Raw genomic sequence first — 21,536 nt, forward strand, 5'->3', positions numbered from 1 at the left:
TTTTTTCCTTTCTCTCCTTCCTTCTTCCTATGGTTCTTATTCTCTTCCCCTCCCCCTATCCCCATATTAGGGATTGATACGTTCTAAGTTCTGTACATTGTACTCCATTATTGGCTCATTTCATTACCTTCATATTGTTTGCCTGTTTTCCACTTTTACTTACATTGAGCTTTGTTAATGATCAAATGATGCCCATGGTTTCGCGTTCCTCTCATATTGGAATGTATCGCCTCTTTGTATTTTGTTTGCTATTATTTGACTCACTATTTCTCTTAATAAAATCTTCTTGAAATAAAAAAAAAAACATCAGAGTTTTCAATTATGGCTGTTCAAGTATGCAGAAGGGGAAAAAAACATTATCGCAGGAATTGCTAACATTCTAATAAAGTGAAATATTCAGGAAAAAGTGAAATTTAAACAGGAACTGCCTCACAGACATGGATCACCTCAACATTTATTGTTCAGAAATCGTCCTTTTTCCCCCAGCAAAGTTAAGGGCGTGAATATTGGGCTCGATTAAGACCCATTTTAATGTCCGTTAAAAAAATACTAATGGGTATGACACCCGGAAAAACCAGACCCTTTTAAAGCCATACCAAGGAGATATATTAAACAATACAAATGGCAGATAAGCACGTTAAATATAAGTACATTAGAGTTGCTTGCTCACTTACAACTAGAATTCCTGCTAGACATGCATTTGTAAAGCAGATAGGTCTGCCACTGGCAAGCTAGTGCCACGGTTATTTTTATTTTTGAAATTTACTTTATTGCAAGTATGTGCAACAAAAAGAAAAGAAAAACAAGCATTGGCATAGCCAATAGGTCTCGCCTTTGGGACCTTATAAATGTTTAGCCATGCAACAGTTGATGTTGCACCAAGGATATTGTGCTGGATAACTAAACACTTATAAGGTCCCAACCGCGAGACCTATGCAAATGCTTGTTGTTACCTTAGATATGACCAAGAAACTATTATGTACAACTGAACTAACATATTAGAAAAGTATTAACAATAAACAATGTCTTGAGTTTTTTTTTGTCCTTTCAATGCTGGCAACTTGTATCTGCCTGCTCCAATGGTTGCTTGTTATGGTTAAATTTGACCAAAAACGGCACGACAGTAACACTCAACAGGATTTCAAGGGCACTGTACACAAGGTTTGGGGACTCCCCGCTATTACTTTAAACAATGCAGAGACTCTTAGAAGAAATGTAAAATAAATTCTCATTCAAAGCTTATAAGATATCCTTAAATCCATGATGATGATGGTCCTGGTTGTAAGATTTCTTAGAGACAAACTGACTTTTCAGCAGTGCGACTCCAAAACTATGTCACAATACAAAGGGAAACCTATTCGCTTTATCAATGACTGTTCGTAGACAAAGTGCCAGAAGGAATGAGGGAAGGCCGTTTTTAGACTACAGCGAGCGGGGCCACTGGGGGATTTCTTAGGATGCTGGAGGATGATCAAGGGGTTTTCAGGCCTGGAGAGACGGCCTGCCTGTCCCCCACGGCAGCATCGTAGCAGTAGGTGTCACCTGCCAGCAACCCAAACTCTCATTGAGTTGCAGTTCTCCATCCCCAAAGAGGCGTCCCTCATGGCTAGAGATCCGATGGTTTAAGAGGAACAGGTAAGTGGGACAGGAACATAGGCAGATGGTGCACAGCACAAGGCTGCAATAATCTCTTTCATCCCGTTTCTATTGCAATTCTCTAACCACTGCACCATGAACAGAGCTCTGCACAAGCTCAAAGGCAGATGTTCTAGAAGATCCTTCTGCTGTACTGGTCACTTTTTCTGTACCCATGCAGGCCAAGAGGGAAAATGGAAAGCAGGGAGCGAGACTAAGAGAAGGAGAGAAATGATGGCAAAAATGTACAGAGCAAGAAAGAGACAATGAAGAAAGGGGTAAGAGAAAGCAACAGCAGGAAACAAAATGATTAGAAAAGAAACTAGGATTAAGATAGGAAATGGGGATGAAAAAGCAAAAAAAGCTGAGAAAAGACAAAACAATAAGAAAAACAAAACATAAAATACACAAGGTTGAAAGAGGACAGGAAATACTGCAGAGAACAGAGCACATTACATGACATAGAACCTAAAATAACAATAAAAGAATGACGTGAAAAATCAGATAAACAAAAAACAGCTGAACATGAACACAGGGCAGAAAAAAAAACTAGAGCTTGAAAAGAGGGACAAAGGAAAATGAAGCAAAAAACACAAATATGAAAAGATACAAAAAAAAGTACTAGAACTATAGCGAGTCACTATATGTTGTGAGATAGAATGTGATATTACTGTAGCATTCTTATCTGCCTGTTCTTAGTATTAGATTTGGAAGAAAGATTAATACGGTTATGGAAAGATTTAAATTCTATTCCAGAGCACAAAAATAGGACGAGTCTATCGAAAACTATGTATCTGCGTTGCGTACTTTGGCTGGTTCTTGTTCTTTTGAGACTATAAATTTTGAACAAGTCTTGAGAGATCAGATTATGATGCGCACAAAAAGTAAAAAGATCCAAGAACGTTTGTGGATGGGTACTGAATCCTCTCTCAGCGCAGTGTTAAACATCGCTAAAGGCATTGAACAATCTGAGTTATTTGTAAGTGAAATCAGAGGTCAGGAAGTCAAAAGCAAAGTAGTAATTCCAGAAGTTTCTTTGGTAAAAAATGTTTCTAATTATAGGAAATCTTTCTTTTCCTGCTAAAAAAGAGATTTTTGGAAAGGAGAATAAAATGTTTGTAAAAAAATCCCAAATTATATGTTACAGATGCGGTGCTAACGATCACGTAGGAAACTACAGGGGTTGTCCTGCATGGAACAAAATATGTATAACGTGTAAGAGGCCAGGTCATTTTAACAAAATGTGTAAGTCATCACAGAGAGCAAATTTATTGTCATATGAGGAATGTGAAGATCTCGAACAGCCTTCTGAAATCAATACTTTATTGTGTGTGGGAGATACTAAATGCAAGGGTTTTCCCAGTGACATTATTATCATCAACGGGGAAGAAATACCAATGCTTATTGATTCTTGTGCCTGGTATACTATCATAGGTAAAAATGTCTTTAACAGATATTGGGGCACAACGAAATTGTTACCACCTGATGTACATACTGGTGGGTACTCTGGAAATAAAAATGACCTTGAGGGGTACATGTGGGCTGAAATTAAATTCAAAGACAGAGCAACTAGAGGGAAAGTTTATATTGCCACTAAAGGTGCGTCTATCTTATGTTGGCCTCATCAACATAATTTGGGCATTAAACTTGACCCTAATGCTTCCCCACCAGTATATGTGGTACCACCTGAGAATGATTTTGTTGTTCAAATGAAGAACAAATTCTCATCTATTTTCACTGACGATTTGGGTATTTTTGTTAATTTTAAACACCGCATTGTTCTTAAAGAATCTGCCATTCCCATTCGACATAAGGTCAGAAACGTACCTTTGGCTTATCGTGACAAATTGAAAGTGATTTTGTCTGATCTCGTTGCCAAGAAAATCATTGAACCTGTTGAATCATCACCATGGGTTTCGCCAGTAGTTTTATCTCTTAAGAGCAATGGCGAACTTCGTCTATGTGTAGATCTTCGTAGTTTAAACAAGGAGATCTGGATTGATAGGCATCCCTTACCTCATATTCATGAGCTTATTTCCACTCTTTCAGGTGCTTGCGTGTTTTCAACACAAGATTTAGCTGGTGCTTATCATCAAGTAGTTTTACACAAGGAATCAAAATTTTTAACCACGTTCATTACACCGGAAGGTATGTTTCAATATTGCCGAATGCCTTTCGGTTTAGCCAGTGCAGCATCAGTATTTCAAAGACTCATGAAGGCAGTATTGGAGGGATGTGAGGGTGCAATTGCATTCCAAGACGATATACTGATTTATGGTAAAAACTTTGAAGACCATGACAGAAATCTTGAAAAAGTTTTGGAATGTGTTCAGAAAAAGGGCTTGACATTAAAATTGTCCAAATGCAAATTTAGACAAAGCAAGGTTGAATATCTTGGCCACGAGATTTCTGCTCAGGATATCAAGCCTAAACTTAATCATATTCAAAGCATATCAAAAGCACCGGCACCATCGAGTAAAGAACAATTGGTGTCATTTTTGGGACTCACCGAATTTTACAGTAAATTTGTCCAAGATTATGCTTCGAAAGTACATCCTCTAAGAACTTTGTTAAAAAAAGATGTTAAATTTGTATGGAACAATGTTCAACAATCTGCATTTGATTTATTGAAACAAGAAGTTATTAATGCTCGTTTTTTAAGAACATTTTAACGGAGTAAAGAATGCATAATATGTGTTGATGCAAGCAACGTAGGTCTGGGTTCTGTGTTAATGCAGAAAGACAAAGGTGAAGAATATGTGGTTTCGTATGCTTCTAGGACTTTGCGGGGAGCTGAATACAATTATTCTACCATTGAGAAAGAACTATTGGCGTGCACCTGGGCTTCTGAACATTTCAGACAATTTGTGTGGGGAACAAGGTTTCGGTTAAGGACTGACCACAAGCCTTTGATTAACATGTTGGCGGCTGGTGGTGGTAGGACTCTAACCGCGCGTTTAGCACGTTTAGCTGCAAAATTGCAAGAATTCCAGTGCGTAGTAGAGTATGTCCCTGGTCGTTTGAATGTTCATGCTGACTGCATGTCCAGGTTACCTTTAGTCAATTCTATTAGTATTGACAATGTAAGAGGTGATTCAGATGTTGTTTTTAACATTGATGATATTAATGGTTGTAATATTGCAGGCTTGTCGAATGGTATTTCAGAGGTCAATTGGAGAGACGCAATGAGTAATGATTCTGGTTTATCTTGTGTAGTAGATTTACAACATGGTTGGCCTCAGGAAAGAAATTTGTCTGGTGACATTTTATCTTTTTTTAAAGTGAAAGATGAACTTATGTTCGATTAGGGTTTTATAATTAGGTGTGACAAAATTGTTCCTCCGGTTGCTTTGAGAGAGAAAATCATCTCTACGGCTCATGAGGGCCATATGGGAATGTCTAGTACCAAGAGACGCATTCGTGAGTTCTACTGTTGGCCTGGAATTGATAAAATGGGTCAGTTCATGTTCTCCTTGTGCTAAAAGTGACAAAACTGTCATACAGTTGGCTGTAGGCATTTGTCCCATTGAATTTGGCACATGTCCCTGGAAGAAGTTAGGGATTGATATAATTGGACCTCTTGATTTATCCACTCACAAGGATGTGTTTGCTTTAGTTCTAATTGATTACTTTTCGAAATGGCCAGAACTAAAGATTGTTGACAAAATTGGTTCTACTCAGGTAATTCAATTTTTAGATGAGGTTTTTTGTAGGGAGGGGATTCCGGCTGAAATTGTATCTGACAATGTTCCGCAGTTCGTCAGTAAAGAATTTGTGTCTTTTCTTGAAAGGTGTGGTATTGTGCACTAAAGAGCCTCAAATTACAACCCCCAGGCTAACGGTCAAACGGAACGCTTTAATAGGGTTGTTAAGGAATCCATACAATTGGCCATTAAAAGTAATTTGGATTGGAGGAGAACTTTGTGTGCCACTCTATTGTCCTACCGTACCTCGCCGCCTAATTCTGTTACGGGTTTATCTCCATTTTGAGATGCTTAGAGGTAGGAAACCTGGTTCAAAGCTTCTTCCTTGGTGGATGAAAGTTAAGTTTCCTTGTGAGTCTTCATTTGACTGTTCCAAGGTAAAGGACAGGGTTTTGAAATATCAAGAAAAGATGAAAAGCAGCTATTTATCAGTAAACAACCGTAGTAGGAAGATCAAGGTTGGTGATTTTGTGCGAGTTAAGTTTGGTGGTTTTGTGCGAGTTAAGTTTGGTAAGTCTGTTGGGAATAAATGGAACAAGTGGCCTGATCCATGTACAGTTACAGAAATATTCTCCAAAGCGGTTAGAGTTGAGGGGGGGCAAAGTATGGAATTTTAGAAGAGTTTCTTTATGCAAAGGTCTGAATTTGGAAGGGGACCGACATTCAGGTTCACCTTCCATTAATGATAACTCTATTGCCATGAAAATGGATGTGTCTTACCCCGCAATGCTAGATACCTTTGGGTATGAGAATCAAAATGTGGATTGTTCTATTCCTATTATGGATAATTCCATTCAAGATGGTCTCTCTAGAATTGATTATAATTAAAATGTTAACAATGAAAATCTTGACAGTATTGCTTCACAAAATACTGATGTTACAGATTTTGTTTTGAGGAAAAGTGCTCGTGTTAAGCAGATTCCTGTAAAGTTGCGTGATTACATTTGTTGAGTTTTATTTTTTTATTTTTTTGTGTCTTGTTTTTTTTTTCTTTTTTTGTTTTTTTTAAAAGGGGGAAGGTGTGTAGCATTCTTATCTGCCTGTTCTTTTAGAATTGTTATGATCTGTTCATGCTGTAACATTCCATATGTGGTCTGGGTTACAGTTAAGACTCAGCATCCGCTGGAGGTGGTTGTTTAAGCTGTCTCTTTCTTCAATAAACTACCTACAATCAATGTTCCTACTTGTGTGAGTTACATCAATTACCAAACAGAAAACAAACCATTATGATAGCACAATCTGTATCTGTCCATTCAGCACTCACTTTTCCATAACGACCAAGTCAAAAGAGGTACCTCAAGGATAATTGCAAGAGCGGATATGGACAGAAGATACCAGAGTCTTTAGACAGGTAGGGAATAGGCAGATATACAGATAATGAAATCTTTCTTGAGACCTAAGTCAGTGCTGGCAACAGCATTTAGGCTTTATCAGGTTACATTCATGGATGGCTAAATGTTGTACATTCAGGGGTGATCTGTCCATTTAACTTCCATTACAAGCTTCTCTTTGTCCGTCTCTCAGAACTTGACCAAAGTACCCAAGGTGCCTGAAGCACCATGTGCGCACACAATTCATGTATCCATTTTGCCAAATTAAAGCGCACGGTTGGGGGTCGAAGTTAAAGGTTCATCACTGGCCGGAAACAGCCAATAAACATTCAACCTTGAATGTGACACGGGCATAAACGGCAACAGGAAACCAATACATCTGTTTATTATCACAAAACTGCTTCCCCGGTCCTTCGGGAGATTGGGTTTTAGAAGATGTTCAGAAAATCTGTTTCAAACATTTCTTTCTGTGCATCTTGTCTGCAAAACTATCAGCTTAAGAGTAAGCCAGAGTAAAGCAAAGCAAAACAATGTGGAGGCAACATATTTTAACAGCTTCGATATGTGGTGCACGTTGAGGGTCACAAGACAACGCTGTATGAGGTCTAGTGGCTCAGTGACTAATACATCCATTCCAGGAATCTATGTTTGACCTCATGGGCACTGGTTCGAATTCTGGTGGGTCCCTTCAGTCTATCATCGGTAAGGGGTGGATAAAATGAGCATCATTTAGTTGGCTAATAATACACATCTGAAATTTCACTGGCAAGAACGTACCTTTACAAGTAAAGGTTATGTTAGCATAGTATAAAATAGTGGAGATTTCACGACAATACTAAACAAGTGGGAGGGGTGGGCGGAGTGCAGCAGGGACACGCAGCGTTTACCTTGCGGGAGCGAGCGCAATAATTGCCAACACATGGCGCCGCTCGCTCCAGCAAGGGAATCGCCAAACGTTCACGCGTTGCCATTTAAAGCAATGCAACGCGTGCCCGTTTTTGCTCGCAAAACCGAATAGATTGCAAGAGGTCTCCTCCAATGCGCGCTGCGTAGGCAAGACCTAAAAATACATGTCACTTACTAACAATAGAAATAAAATGTTTGAAATAAAATCTTATATGGTTGCCTTACAAAAACGGAGGAAGAATCTGAAGCAGGCAGCATGGGGAGCCTTAATTAAGGAGAGTGCTCTGAAAGATAATACCGCATTTTGGAACGCGGTTAACGCCCCGTTTTTTGTTGAAAGGAATTCTGACCAGGTAGAGATCGCTATAGAGGAGAATGTCTGGGTTAAACATTTTACCGAGTTATATAATCAAGATGCTCGGCCCGGATTAAAGAGCTCAGGCTTGGGACAGACGAGAACCATATAACCTGATGCATTAGACCTATTTCCCCTCAACGTAGTCTTCTCTCTAGCAGAGGTGGAATTAGCAATAGCAGATAGCATCAATAGCAAAGCCCCGGGACCAGCGGTATTCCAATTGATATCTATAAGGATAACGTCACCCTGTGGGCACCGCTCCTGACCAACGTGTTAAACAGCTGTAACATCAAGGGTTTTCCAACTACGTGGCAGGAAGCTATTGTAGTGCCAATATTTAACAAGCATTAGAAATGCAATCGGGCTCGGATTTATTTGAGTTTGAGCTAATGGCATTGTAAATGCCAATGTATTGTTGCTATGTGTTATGGAGTGTGTTCATGTGGTGTGTACTGCCAGTAATCTCCTTGTGAGTGTGCGAATATTGCACCACTTGCCTGTGATGTCCTTCTTGTGAGTGTGAGAAGCTTGCACCTCTGCTGCCTGTGGTCTCCTTGTGAGTGTAAGAAGCTTGCACTGCTGCTGCCTGTGATGTCGTTCTTGTGAGTGGGAGAAGATTGCACCTCAGCTGCCTGTGGTCTCCTTGTGAGTCTATGCACTGTCATCGCTAGCCTGTAGATATGCACTGTCATCGCTAGCCTGTAGATATGCATTGGCGTCACTAGCCTGTGGGTATGCACCATCATCGCTAGCCTGTAGATATGCACTGTCATCGCTAGCCTGTAGATATGCGCCGTCATTGCTATCCTGTAGATATGCGCTGTCGTCGCTAGCCTGTAGATATGCATTATCATAGCTAGCCTGTAGATATGCACTGTCATCGCTAGCCTGTAGATATGCACTGTCATTGCTAGCCTGTAGATATGCATTGGCTTCACTAGCCTGTAGATATGCACCGTCATCGCTAGCCTGTAGATATGCACTGTCATTGCTAACCTGTAAATATGCATTTGCTTCACTAGCCTGTAGTTATGCACTGTCATCGCTAGCCTGTAGATATGCGCTGTCATCGCTAGCCTGTAGATATGCTCTGTCATCGCTAGCCTGTAGATATGCACTGTCATCGCTAGCCTAGCTAGATATGCATTGGCTTCACTAGCCTGTAGGTATGCACCGTCATCGCTAGCCTGTAGATATGCACTGTCATCGCTAGCCTGTAGATATGCGCTGTCATTGCTATCCTGTAACTATGTGCTGTCGTCGCTAGCCTGTAGATATGCATCATCGCTAGCCTGTAGATATGCACTGTCATCGCTAGCCTGTAGATATGCTCGGTCATCGCTAGCATGTAGATATGCACTGTCATCGCTAGCCTGTAGATATGCATTGGCTTCACTAGCCTGTAGATATGCACCGTCATCGCTAGTCAGTAGATATGCCATGTCATCGCTAACCTGTAGATATGCATTGGCTTCACTAGCCTGCAGTTATGCACTGTCATCGCTAGCCTGTAGATATGCGCTGTCATCGCTAGCCTGTAGATATGCTCTGTCATCGCTAGCCTGTAGATATGCTCTGTCATCGCTAGCCTGTAGATATGCTCTGTCATCGCTAGCCTGTAGATATGCTCTGTCATCGCTAGCCTGTAGATATGCATTGGCTTCACTAGCATGTAGATATGCACTGTCATCGCTAGCCTGTAGATATGCACTGTCATCGCTAGCCTGTAGATATGCACTGTCATCGCTAGCCTGTAGATATGCTATGTCATCGCTAGCCTGTAGATATGCACTGTTATCGCTAGCCTGTAGATATGCATTGGCTTCGCTAGTCTGTAGATATGCATTGGCTTCGCTAGCCTGTAGATATGCACTGTCATCGCTAGCCTGTAGATATGCTCTGTCATCGCTAGCCTTTAGATATGCATTGGCTTCACTAGCCTGTAGTTATGCACTGTCATCGCTAGCCTGTAGATATGCTATGTCATCGCTAGCCTGTAGATATGCACTGTCATCGCTAGCCTGTAGATATGCACTGTCATCGCTAGCCTGTAAATATGCATTGGCTTCAAAAGCCTGTAGATATGCACTGTCATCGCTAGCCTGTAGATATGCTCTGTCATTGCTAGCCTGTACATATGCATTGTCATCGCTAGCCTGTAGATATGCACGGTCATCGCTAGCCTGTAGATATGCACTGTCATCGCTAGCCTGTAGCTATGCACTGTCATCGCTAGCCTGTAGCTATGCACTGTCATCGCTAGCCTGTAGATATGCTCTGTCATCGCTAGCCTGTAGATATGCACTGACTTCGCTAGCCTGTAGATATGCACTGACTTCGCTAGCCTGTAGATATGCACTGTCATCGCTAGCCTGTAGATATGCTCTGTCATTGCTAGCCTGTAGATATGCACTGTCATCGCTAGCCTGTAGATATGCATTGGCTTCACTAGCCTGTAGATATGCACTGTCATCGCTAGCCTGTAGATATGCACTGTCATCGCTAGCCTGTAGATATGCACTGTCATCGCTAGCCTGTAGATATGCATTGGCTTCGCTAGCCTGTAGATATGCACTGTCATCGCTAGCCTGTAGATATGCTCTGTCATCGCTAGCCTGTAGATATGCATTGGATTCACTAGCCTGTAGTTATGCACTGTCATCGCTAGCCTGTAGATATGCTCTGTCATCGCTAGCCTGTAGATATGCACTGTCATCGCGAGCCAGTAGATATGCACTGTCATCGCTAGCCTGTAGATATGCATTGGCTTCAAAAGCCTGTAGATATGCACTGTCATTGCTAGCCTGTAGATATGCATTGGCTTCACTAGCCTGTAGATATGCTCTGTCATTGCTAGCCTGTAGATATGCATTAGCTTCACTAGCCTGTAGATATGCACTGTCATCGCTAGCCTGTAGATATGCATTGGCTTCACTCTGCACTACGCACCACGCCTCTGCACTACGCACTACGCCTCTGCACTACGCACTACGCCTCAGCACTACGCATTACGCCTCAGCACTACGCACTATGCCTCTGCACTACGCACTACGCCTCTGCACTACGCACTACGCCTCTGCACTACGCACTACGCCTCTGCACTACGCCTCTGCACTACGCCTCTGCACTACGCCTCTGCACTACGCACTACGCCTCTGCACTACGCACTATGCCTCTGCACTACGCACTACGCCTCTGCACTACGCACTACGCCTCTGCACTACGCCTCTGCACTACGCACTACGCCTCTGCACTACGCCTCTGCACTACGCACTATGCCTCTGCACTACGCACTACGCCTCTGCACTACGCACTACGCCTCTGCACTACGCACCACGCCTCTGCACTACGCACCACGCCTCTGCACTACGCACCACGCCTCTGCACTACGCACCACGCCTCTGCACTACGCACTACGCCTCTGCACTACGCACTACGCCTCTGCACTACGTACTACGCCTCTGCACTACGCCTCTGCACTACACACTACGCCTCTGCACTACGCACTATGCCTCTGCACTACGCCTCTGCACTACGCACTACGCCTCTGCACTACGCACTACGCCTCTGCACTACGTACTACGCCTCTGCACTACGTACTACGCCTCTGCACTACGTACTACGCCTCTGCACTACGCCTCTGCACTACGCACTACGCCTCTGCACTACGCCTCTGCACTACGCACTATGCCTCTGCACTACGCACTACGCCTCTGCACTACGCCTCTGCACTACGCACCACGCCTCTGCACTACGCACCACGCCTCTGCACTACGCACTACGCCTCTGCACTACGCACTACGCCTCTGCACTACGTACTACGCCTCTGCACTACGCCTCTGCACTACACACTACGCCTCTGCACTACGCACTATGCCTCTGCACTACGCCTCTGCACTACGCACTACGCCTCTGCACTACGCACTACGCCTCTGCACTACGTACTACGCCTCTGCACTACGCCTCTGCACTACACACTACGCCTCTGCACTACGCCTCTGCACTACGCACTACGCCTCTGCACTACGCCTCTGCACTACGCACTATGCCTCTGCACTACGCACTACGCCTCTGCACTACGCACTACGCCTCTGCACTACGCACTACGCCTCTGCACTACGCACTACGCCTCTGCACTACGCACTACGCCTCTGCACTACGCACCACGCCTCTGCACTACGCACCACGCCTCTGCACTACGCACCACGCCTCTGCACTACGCACTACGCCTCTGCACTACGCACTACGCCTCTGCACTACGTACTACGCCTCTGCACTACGCCTCTGCACTACACACTACGCCTCTGCACTACGCCTCTGCACTACGCCTCTGCACTACGCACTATGCCTCTGCACTACGCCTCTGCACTACGCACTACGCCTCTGCACTACGCACTACGCCTCTGCACTACGTACTACGCCTCTGCACTACGCCTCTGCACTACACACTACGCCTCTGCACTACGCCTCTGCACTACGCACTACGCCTCTGCACTACGCCTCTGCACTACGCACTATGCCTCTGCACTACGCACTACGCCTCTGCACTACGCACTACGCCTCTGCACTACGTACTACGCCTCTGCACTACGCCTCTGCACTACGCACTACGCCTCTGCACTACGCACTATGCCTCTGCACTACGCCTCTGCACTACGCACTATGCCTCTGCACTACGCCTCTGCACTACGCACTATGCCTCTGCACTACGCCTCTGCACTACGCCTCTGCACAACGCCTCTGCACTACGCACTACGCCTCTGCACTCTGCACTACGCCTCTGCACTCTGCCTCTGCACTACGCCTCTGCACTCTGCACTACGCACTACGCCTCTGCACTACGCACTACGCCTCTGCACTACGCACTACGCCTCTGCACTACGCACTACGCCTCTGCACTCTGCACTACGCCTCTGCACTACGCACTACGCCTCTGCACTCTGCACTACGCCTCTGCACTCTGCACTACGCCTCTGCACTACGCACTACGCCTCTGCACTACGCACTACGCCTCTGCACTACGCCTCTGCACTACGCCTCTGCACTACGCACTACGCCTCTGCACTACGCACTACGCCTCTGCACTACGCACTACGCCTCTGCACTACGCACTACGCCTCTGCACTACGCACTACGCCTCTGCACTACGCACTACGCCTCTGCACTACGCACTACGCCTCTGCACTCTGCACTACGCCTCTGCACTCTGCACTACGCCTCTGCACTACGCACTACGCCTCTGCACTACGCACTACGCCTCTGCACTACGCACTACGCCTCTGCACTACGCACTACGCCTCTGCACTACGCCTCTGCACAACGCCTCTGCACTACGCCTCTGCACTACGCCTCTGCACTACGCCTCTGCACTACGCCTCTGCACTACGCACTACGCCTCTGCACTACGCCTCTGCACTACGCCTCTGCACTACGCCTCTGCACTACGCCTCTGCACTACGCCTCTGCACTACGCCTCTGCACTACGCCTCTGCACTCTGCACTACGCCTCTGCACTCTGCACTACGCCTCTGCACTCTGCACTACGCCTCTGCACTACGCACTACGCCTCTGCACTACGCACTACGCCTCTGCACTACGCCTCTGCACTACGCACTATGCCTCTGCACTACGCCTCTGCACTACGCACCACGCCTCTGCACTACGCACCACGCCTCTGCACTACGCCTCTGCACTACGCACTACGCCTCTGCACTACGCACTACGCCTCTGCACTACGCCTCTGCACTACGCACTACGCCTCTGCACTATGCCTCTGCACTACACACTACACCTCTGCACTATGCACAATGCCTCTGCACTACACACTACACCTCTGCACTATGCACAATGCCTCTGCACTACACACTACACCTCTGCACTATGCACAATGCCTCTGCACTACACACTACACCTCTGCACTATGCACAATGCCTCTGCACTACACACTACACCTCTGCACTATGCACAATGCCTCTGCACTACACACTACACCTCTGCACTATGCACAATGCCTCTGCACTACACACTACACCTCTGCACTATGCACAATGCCTCTGCACTACGCACTACACCTCTGCACTATGCACAATGCCTCTGCACTACGCACTACACCTCTGCACTATGCACAATGCCTCTGCACTATGCACAATGCCTCTGCACTACGCACTACGCCTCTGCACTACGCCTCTGCACTACGCACTACGCCTCTGCACTACGCCTCTGCACTACGCCTCTGCACTACGCCTCTGCACTACGCCTCTGCACTCTGCACTACGCCTCTGCACTACGCACTACGCCTCTGCACTACGCACTACGCCTCTGCACTATGCACTACGCCTCTGCACTATGCACAATGCCTCTGCACTATGCACAATGCCTCTGCACTACGCACTACGCCTCTGCACTACGCCTCTGCACTACGCACTACGCCTCTGCACTACGCCTCTGCACTACGCCTCTGCACTACGCCTCTGCACTCTGCACTACGCCTCTGCACTACGCACTACGCCTCTGCACTACGCACTACGCCTCTGCACTATGCACTACGCCTCTGCACTACGCACCACGCCTCTGCACTACGCACTACGCCTCTGCACTACGCCTCTGCACTCTGCACTACGCCTCTGCACTATGCACTACGCCTCTGCACTATGCACAATGCCTCTGCACTACACACTACACCTCTGCACTATGCACAATGCCTCTGCACTACGCACTACACCTCTGCACTATGCACAATGCCTCTGCACTACGCACTACACCTCTGCACTATGCACAATGCCTCTGCACTACGCACTACACCTCTGCACTATGCACAATGCCTCTGCACTACGCACTACACCTCTGCACTATGCACAATGCCTCTGCACTATGCACAATGCCTCTGCACTATGCACAATGCCTCTGCACTATGCACAATGCCTCTGCACTACGCACTACGCCTCTGCACTACGCCTCTGCACTACGCACTACGCCTCTGCACTACGCCTCTGCACTACGCCTCTGCACTACGCCTCTGCACTCTGCACTACGCCTCTGCACTACGCACTACGCCTCTGCACTACGCACTACGCCTCTGCACTATGCACTACGCCTCTGCACTATGCACAATGCCTCTGCACTATGCACAATGCCTCTGCACTACGCACTACGCCTCTGCACTACGCCTCTGCACTACGCCTCTGCACTACGCCTCTGCACTCTGCACTACGCCTCTGCACTACGCACTACGCCTCTGCACTACGCACTACGCCTCTGCACTATGCACTACGCCTCTGCACTACGCACCACGCCTCTGCACTACGCACTACGCCTCTGCACTATGCACTACGCCTCTGCACTACGCCTCTGCACTACGCCTCTGCACTACGCCTCTGCACTACGCCTCTGCACTACGCCTCTGCACTACGCCTCTGCACTACGCCTCTGCACTACGCCTCTGCACTACGCCTCTGCACTACGCCTCTGCACTACGCCTCTGCACTACGCCTCTGCACTACGCCTCTGCACTACGCCTCTGCACTACGCCTCTGCACTACGCCTCTGCACTACGCCTCTGCACTACGCCTCTGCACTACGCCTCTGCACTACGCCTCTGCACTACGCCTCTGCACTACGCCTCTGCACTACGCCTCTGCACTATGCCTCTGCACTACGCCTCTGCACTACGCCTCTGCACTACGCCTCTGCACTCTGCACTACGCACTACGCCTCTGCACTACGCACTACGCCTCTGCACTACGCCTATGCCTCTGCACTACGCCTCTGCACTCTGCACTCTGCACTACGCCTCTGCACTACGCACTACGCCTCTGCACTACGCCTCTGCACTCTGCACTACGCCTCTGCACTCTGCACTACGCCTCTGCACTCTGCACTACGCCTCTGCACTCTGCACTACGCCTCCTCTGCACTCTGCACTACGCCTCCTCTGCACTCTGCACTACGCCTCCTCTGCACTCTGCACTACGCCTCTGCACTCTGCACTACGCCTCTGCACTCTGCACTACGCCTCTGCACTACGCACTACGCCTCTGCACTACGCCTCTGCACTCTGCACTACGCCTCTGCACTACACCTCTGCACTCTGCACTACGCCTCTGCACTACGCACTACGCCTCTGCACTACGCACTACGCCTCTGCACTACGCACTACGCCTCTGCACTACGCCTCTGCACTCTGCACTACGCCTCTGCACTACACCTCTGCACTCTGCACTACGCCTCTGCACTCTGCACTACGCACTACGCCTCTGCACTACACCTCTGCACTCTGCACTACGCCTCTGCACTACGCACTATGCCTCTGCACTACGCACTACACACTACCACTCTGCACTACGCCTCTGCACTATGCACTACGCCTCTGCACTACGCACTACACCTCTGCACTACGCACTACACCTCTGCACTACGCACTACGCCTCTGCACTACGCCTCTGCACTACGCACTACGCCTCTGCACAACGCCTCTGCACTACGCACTACGCACTCTGCACTACGCACTGCACTACGCACTCTGCACTACGCACTCTGCACTACGCCTCTGCACTACGCCTCTGCACTACGCACTATGCCTCTGCACTACGCACTACGCCTCTGCACTATGCACTACGCCTCTGCACTATGCACTATACCTCTGCACTACGCCTCTGCACTATGCCTCTGCACTACGCACTACGCCTCTGCACTATGCCTCTGCACTATGCCTCTGCACTATGCCTCTGCACTACGCACTACGCCTCTGCACTACGCACTACGCCTCTGCACTACGCACTCTGCACTACGCCTCTGCACTATGCCTCTGCACTACGCCTCTGCACTATGCCTCTGCACTATGCACTACGCCTCTGCACTACGCACTACGCCTCTGCACTCTGCACTACAACTCTGCACTCTGCACTACGCACTACGCCTCTGCACTACACCTCTGCACTCCACACTACGCCTCTGCACTATGCACTACACACTACGCCTCTGCACTATGCACTACACACTACGCCTCTGCACTACACACTACGCCTCTGCACTACGCACTACGCCTCTGCACTACGCACTACGCCTCTGCACTACGCACTACGCCTCTGCACTACACCTCTGCACTACGCCTCTGCACTCTGCACTACGCCTCTGCACTACACCTCTGCACTCTGCACTACGCACTACGCCTCTGCACTACACCTCTGCACTCTGCACTACGCCTCTGCACTACGCACTATGCTTCTGCACTACACACTACGCCTCTGCACTACGCCTCTGCACTACGCCTCTGCACTACGCACTACACCTCTGCACTACGCACTACACCTCTGCACTACGCACTACACCTCTGCACTACGCACTACACCTCTGCACTATGCCTCTGCACTCTGCACTACGCACTACGCCTCTGCACTACGCACTCTGCACTACGCCTCTGCACTACGCCTCTGCACTACGCCTCTGCACTACGCCTCTGCACTACGCCTCTGCACTACGCCTCTGCACTCTGCACTACGCCTCTGCACTCTGCACTACGCCTCTGCACTACGCACTACGCCTCTGCACTAAGCACTACGCCTCTGCACTAAGCACTACGCCTCTGCACTAAGCACTACGCCTCTGCACTCTGCACTACGCCTCTGCACTACGCACTACGCCTCTGCACTACGCACTACGCCTCTGCACTACGCCTCTGCACTACGCACTACGCCTCTGCACTACGCACTACGCACTACGCCTCTGCACTACGCACTACGCCTCTGCACTACGCACTACCCCTCTGCACTACGCCTCTGCACTCTGCACTACGCACTACGCCTCTGCACTACGCCTCTGCACTCTGCACTACGCCTCTGCACTACGCCTCTGCACTACGCACTACGCCTCTGCACTACGCACTACGCCTCTGCACTACGCACTACGCCTCTGCACTACGCCTCTGCACTACGCACTACGCCTCTGCACTACGCACTACGCACTACGCCTCTGCACTACGCCTCTGCACTACGCACTACCCCTCTGCACTACGCACTACGCCTCTGCACTCTGCACTACGCCTCTGCACTACGCACTATGCCTCTGCACTACGCACTACGCCTCTGCACTCTGCACTCAGCCTCTGCACTCTGCACTACGCCTCTGCACTCTGCACTACGCCTCTGCACTGCGCACTACGCCTCTGCACCTCTGCACTCTGCACTACGCCTCCTCTGCACTCTGCACTACGCCTCTGCACTAAGCACTACGCCTCTGCACTCTGCACTACGCCTCTGCACTACGCACTACGCCTCTGCACTACGCACTACGCCTCTGCACTACGCACTACGCCTCTGCACTACGCCTCTGCACTACGCACTACCCCTCTGCACTACGCCTCTGCACTCTGCACTACGCACTACGCCTCTGCACTACGCCTCTGCACTCTGCACTACGCCTCTGCACTACGCCTCTGCACTACGCCTCTGCACTACGCACTACGCCTCTGCACTACGCACTACGCCTCTGCACTACGCACTACGCCTCTGCACTACGCACTACGCCTCTGCACTACGCACTACGCACTACGCCTCTGCACTACGCCTCTGCACTACGCACTACCCCTCTGCACTACGCACTACGCCTCTGCACTCTGCACTACGCCTCTGCACTACGCACTATGCCTCTGCACTACGCACTACGCCTCTGCACTCTGCACTACGCCTCTGCACTGCGCACTACGCCTCTGCACTACGCACTACGCCTCTGCACTACGCACTACGCCTCTGCACTACGCACTACGCCTCTGCACTACGCCTCTGCACTACGCCTCTGCACTACACACTACGCCTCTGCACTACGCCTCTGCACTACGCACTACGCCTCTGCCTTACGCCTCTGCACTACGCACTACGCCTCTGCCTTACGCCTCTGCACTACGCACTACGCCTCTGCACTACTATGCACTACGCACTACGCCTCTGCACTACGCCTCTGCACTACGCCTCTGCACTATGCACTACGCCTCTGCACTACGCACTACGCCTCTGCACTACGCACTACGCCTCTGCACTACGCACTACGCCTCTGCACTACGCCTCTGCACTACGCACTATGCCTCTGCACTACGCACTATGCCTCTGCACTACGCACTATGCCTCTGCACTACGCACTCTGCACTACGCACTACGCCTATGCACTACGCACTACGCCTCTGCACTACGCACTACGCCTCTGCACTACGCCTCTGCACTACGCCTCTGCACTACGCCTCTGCACTACGCACTACGCCTCTGCACTACGCACTACGCCTCTGCACTACGCACTACGCCTCTGCACTACGCACTACGCCTCTGCACTACGCCTCTGCACTACGCACTACGCCTCTGCACTACGCCTCTGCACTACGCACTACGCCTATGCACTACGCCTCTGCTCTACGCACTACGCCTCTGCACTACACCTCTGCACTATGCACTACGCCTCTGCACTATGCACTACGCCTCTGCTCTACGCACTACGCCTCTGCTCTACGCCTCTGCACTACGCACTACGCCACTGCACTACGCCTCTGCACTACGCCTCTGCACTACGCACTCTGCACTACGCACTACGCCTATGCACTATGCCTCTGCTCTTCGCACTACACCTCTGCACTACGCACTATGCCTCTGCACTATGCACTACACCTCTGCACTACGCACTACGCCTCTGCACTACGCCTCTGCACTACGCACCAAATCTGATGCATGTGATTCTCTACAAAAAACACAGCAGTGCACACGCTCCCACCACCATCTGCCTTCAATTACCGGCACCTCGGACAGCTGGTAATTGAGGATTTATGTATTCTTCTGCCGAACACTTTATGCAGCGCTCGCACCATCTGGATTGCATTACACGGCCACTCTGACAGCTCCTAATTAAGATTAATCACTCTGCCGTGCTCGTTCTCGCACAGAATATGCCACATCGGGCACGAGTAAATTACTTACAGCCTATCAGGTCAACACTACTAAATACACAGCACAGCGAAGACGAATCACTAGGCAGATTCCATAAAAAACTAAGGAATGTGCCAGCCTGGACCCCTTTCTGCATTGAACACATTAGGGCTCGCAAGCTCCGCCTCCACGAAGTGGAGGCTTAGGCCCGAGCCCTAAAAAGGGGGGTCATAATGACCCTAAATGCTACAGGCCGATCTCCCTCCTCGATTCTTTGATGAAGGTCACAGGTAGAATCTTTTTAAACCGTTTGCAGACATGGGCTGAGGAGGAAGCCGTCCTTTCTAAATTTCAGTATGGTTTTAGGCCAGGACTTGGCACTGTCGAACAAGGCCTAAATTTGGCATTGTTAATAGGTAAATATACGGCAGCAAAGAAGGGAAATTTATTTATGACATTTGTAGATCTTAGCTCAGCATTTGACTGTCTGAACCATGATGTTATGTGGGATACCTTAGCAGATCTTGGCATTGATTTTAACATTCTTAACTTTCTTAAAAAGTTATATAGAGGAGCGGGGGCCAAAGTTCGTTATGGGAAAACAGGCGAATGCACCTCCAAATTCCCAATGGGAAAGGTGTTCGCCAGGGATGTATCCTGGCTCCATTTCTCTTCAATTTGTACATCAATGGGGTGGCAGACCATTTAATAAAATTGGAGGTGGATTACCCCCAAATTGATGGAGAACGAGTGCCTATCTTACTGTATGCCGACGATGCGGTTATTATGGTTAGAACTCAAATAGGTCTGCAGAAGGCTTTAACTCGCTTCTCGGCATACATGGGAAATAGGGGCCTTAAGATTAACATAGGGAAGACCTTTACCATGTGCTCCTCGACTAAGGCAAACATTTCTTGTAACACGCACTTAGAAAAGTCAAAGATAGGCTTAACTAATACTTTTTCATATCTAGGGATTGTTTTTAATAAAAGGGGTACCTGGAAATCAGCTATTATGACCAGGAATTTAGCCTTTTCACGGGCTATCAGTGTTTTAAAACAGTTTGCAAACAAGCTAGGGGACAGGCCAGTACGCATTTTGCTTGATATATACAGGGCCAAATGTGTATCTACGGCGGTGTATGGAGCTGGTATATGGGGGGTTGCAGACTGCCATGAAATCGAAACAAAGGAAAATGGTTTCCTGTGTTATCTGCTTGCTGTCCCCCGGTCCACCTCCACTTATGTTTGTCACAAAGAACTGGCTCTGCCCTATATTTCAGATCTAATTAAGATTAGCCCTGTGTTGCTTTGGCACAAGATCTGGAACTCTACAGAAACTGTTTTTAAAAGGGTGATTATTGCGGACTGTATTAAACTTGAGGGGTCTAAACAGATTCAGTGGCTTTCCTATGTACAGGAATTTTTAATAAATATAGTGCGCCCTGAATTTTATAACTCACCCTCATCATTGTCTCTAATCTCCAGAAAAGCATTAAAGGAATCTTGCCTTGCCTTTCTGGAAGATAGACGCTGGTGTTTAGAGGGAAAAAAGGTTTCTGTAATTTATCCACAATTTTTGCTGCAGAGCTTTGGCCTGCAGCTTTATCTATCACCTGATTAGACAAGCTATAGTAGAATGCTTTTAGCTCGCCTGAGAACCGGAAGCTTTTCAGGATGTTAACTTTTCCTAATCCAAACGA

At 48.3% G+C, this 21,536-nt stretch overlaps 1 protein-coding gene across 1 annotated transcript in view; it reads right to left on the reverse strand.

The window, feature by feature from the left end:
- The window catches only part of PRKAR1A (protein kinase cAMP-dependent type I regulatory subunit alpha), a 310,119-nt gene that overhangs the window by 239,642 nt on the left and 48,941 nt on the right, over positions 1–21,536 (reverse strand). The window lies entirely within an intron of this gene.

Source organism: Lissotriton helveticus, chromosome 7, assembly GCF_964261635.1.
Source record: "Lissotriton helveticus chromosome 7, aLisHel1.1, whole genome shotgun sequence".
NCBI lineage: Eukaryota > Metazoa > Chordata > Amphibia > Caudata > Salamandridae > Lissotriton > Lissotriton helveticus.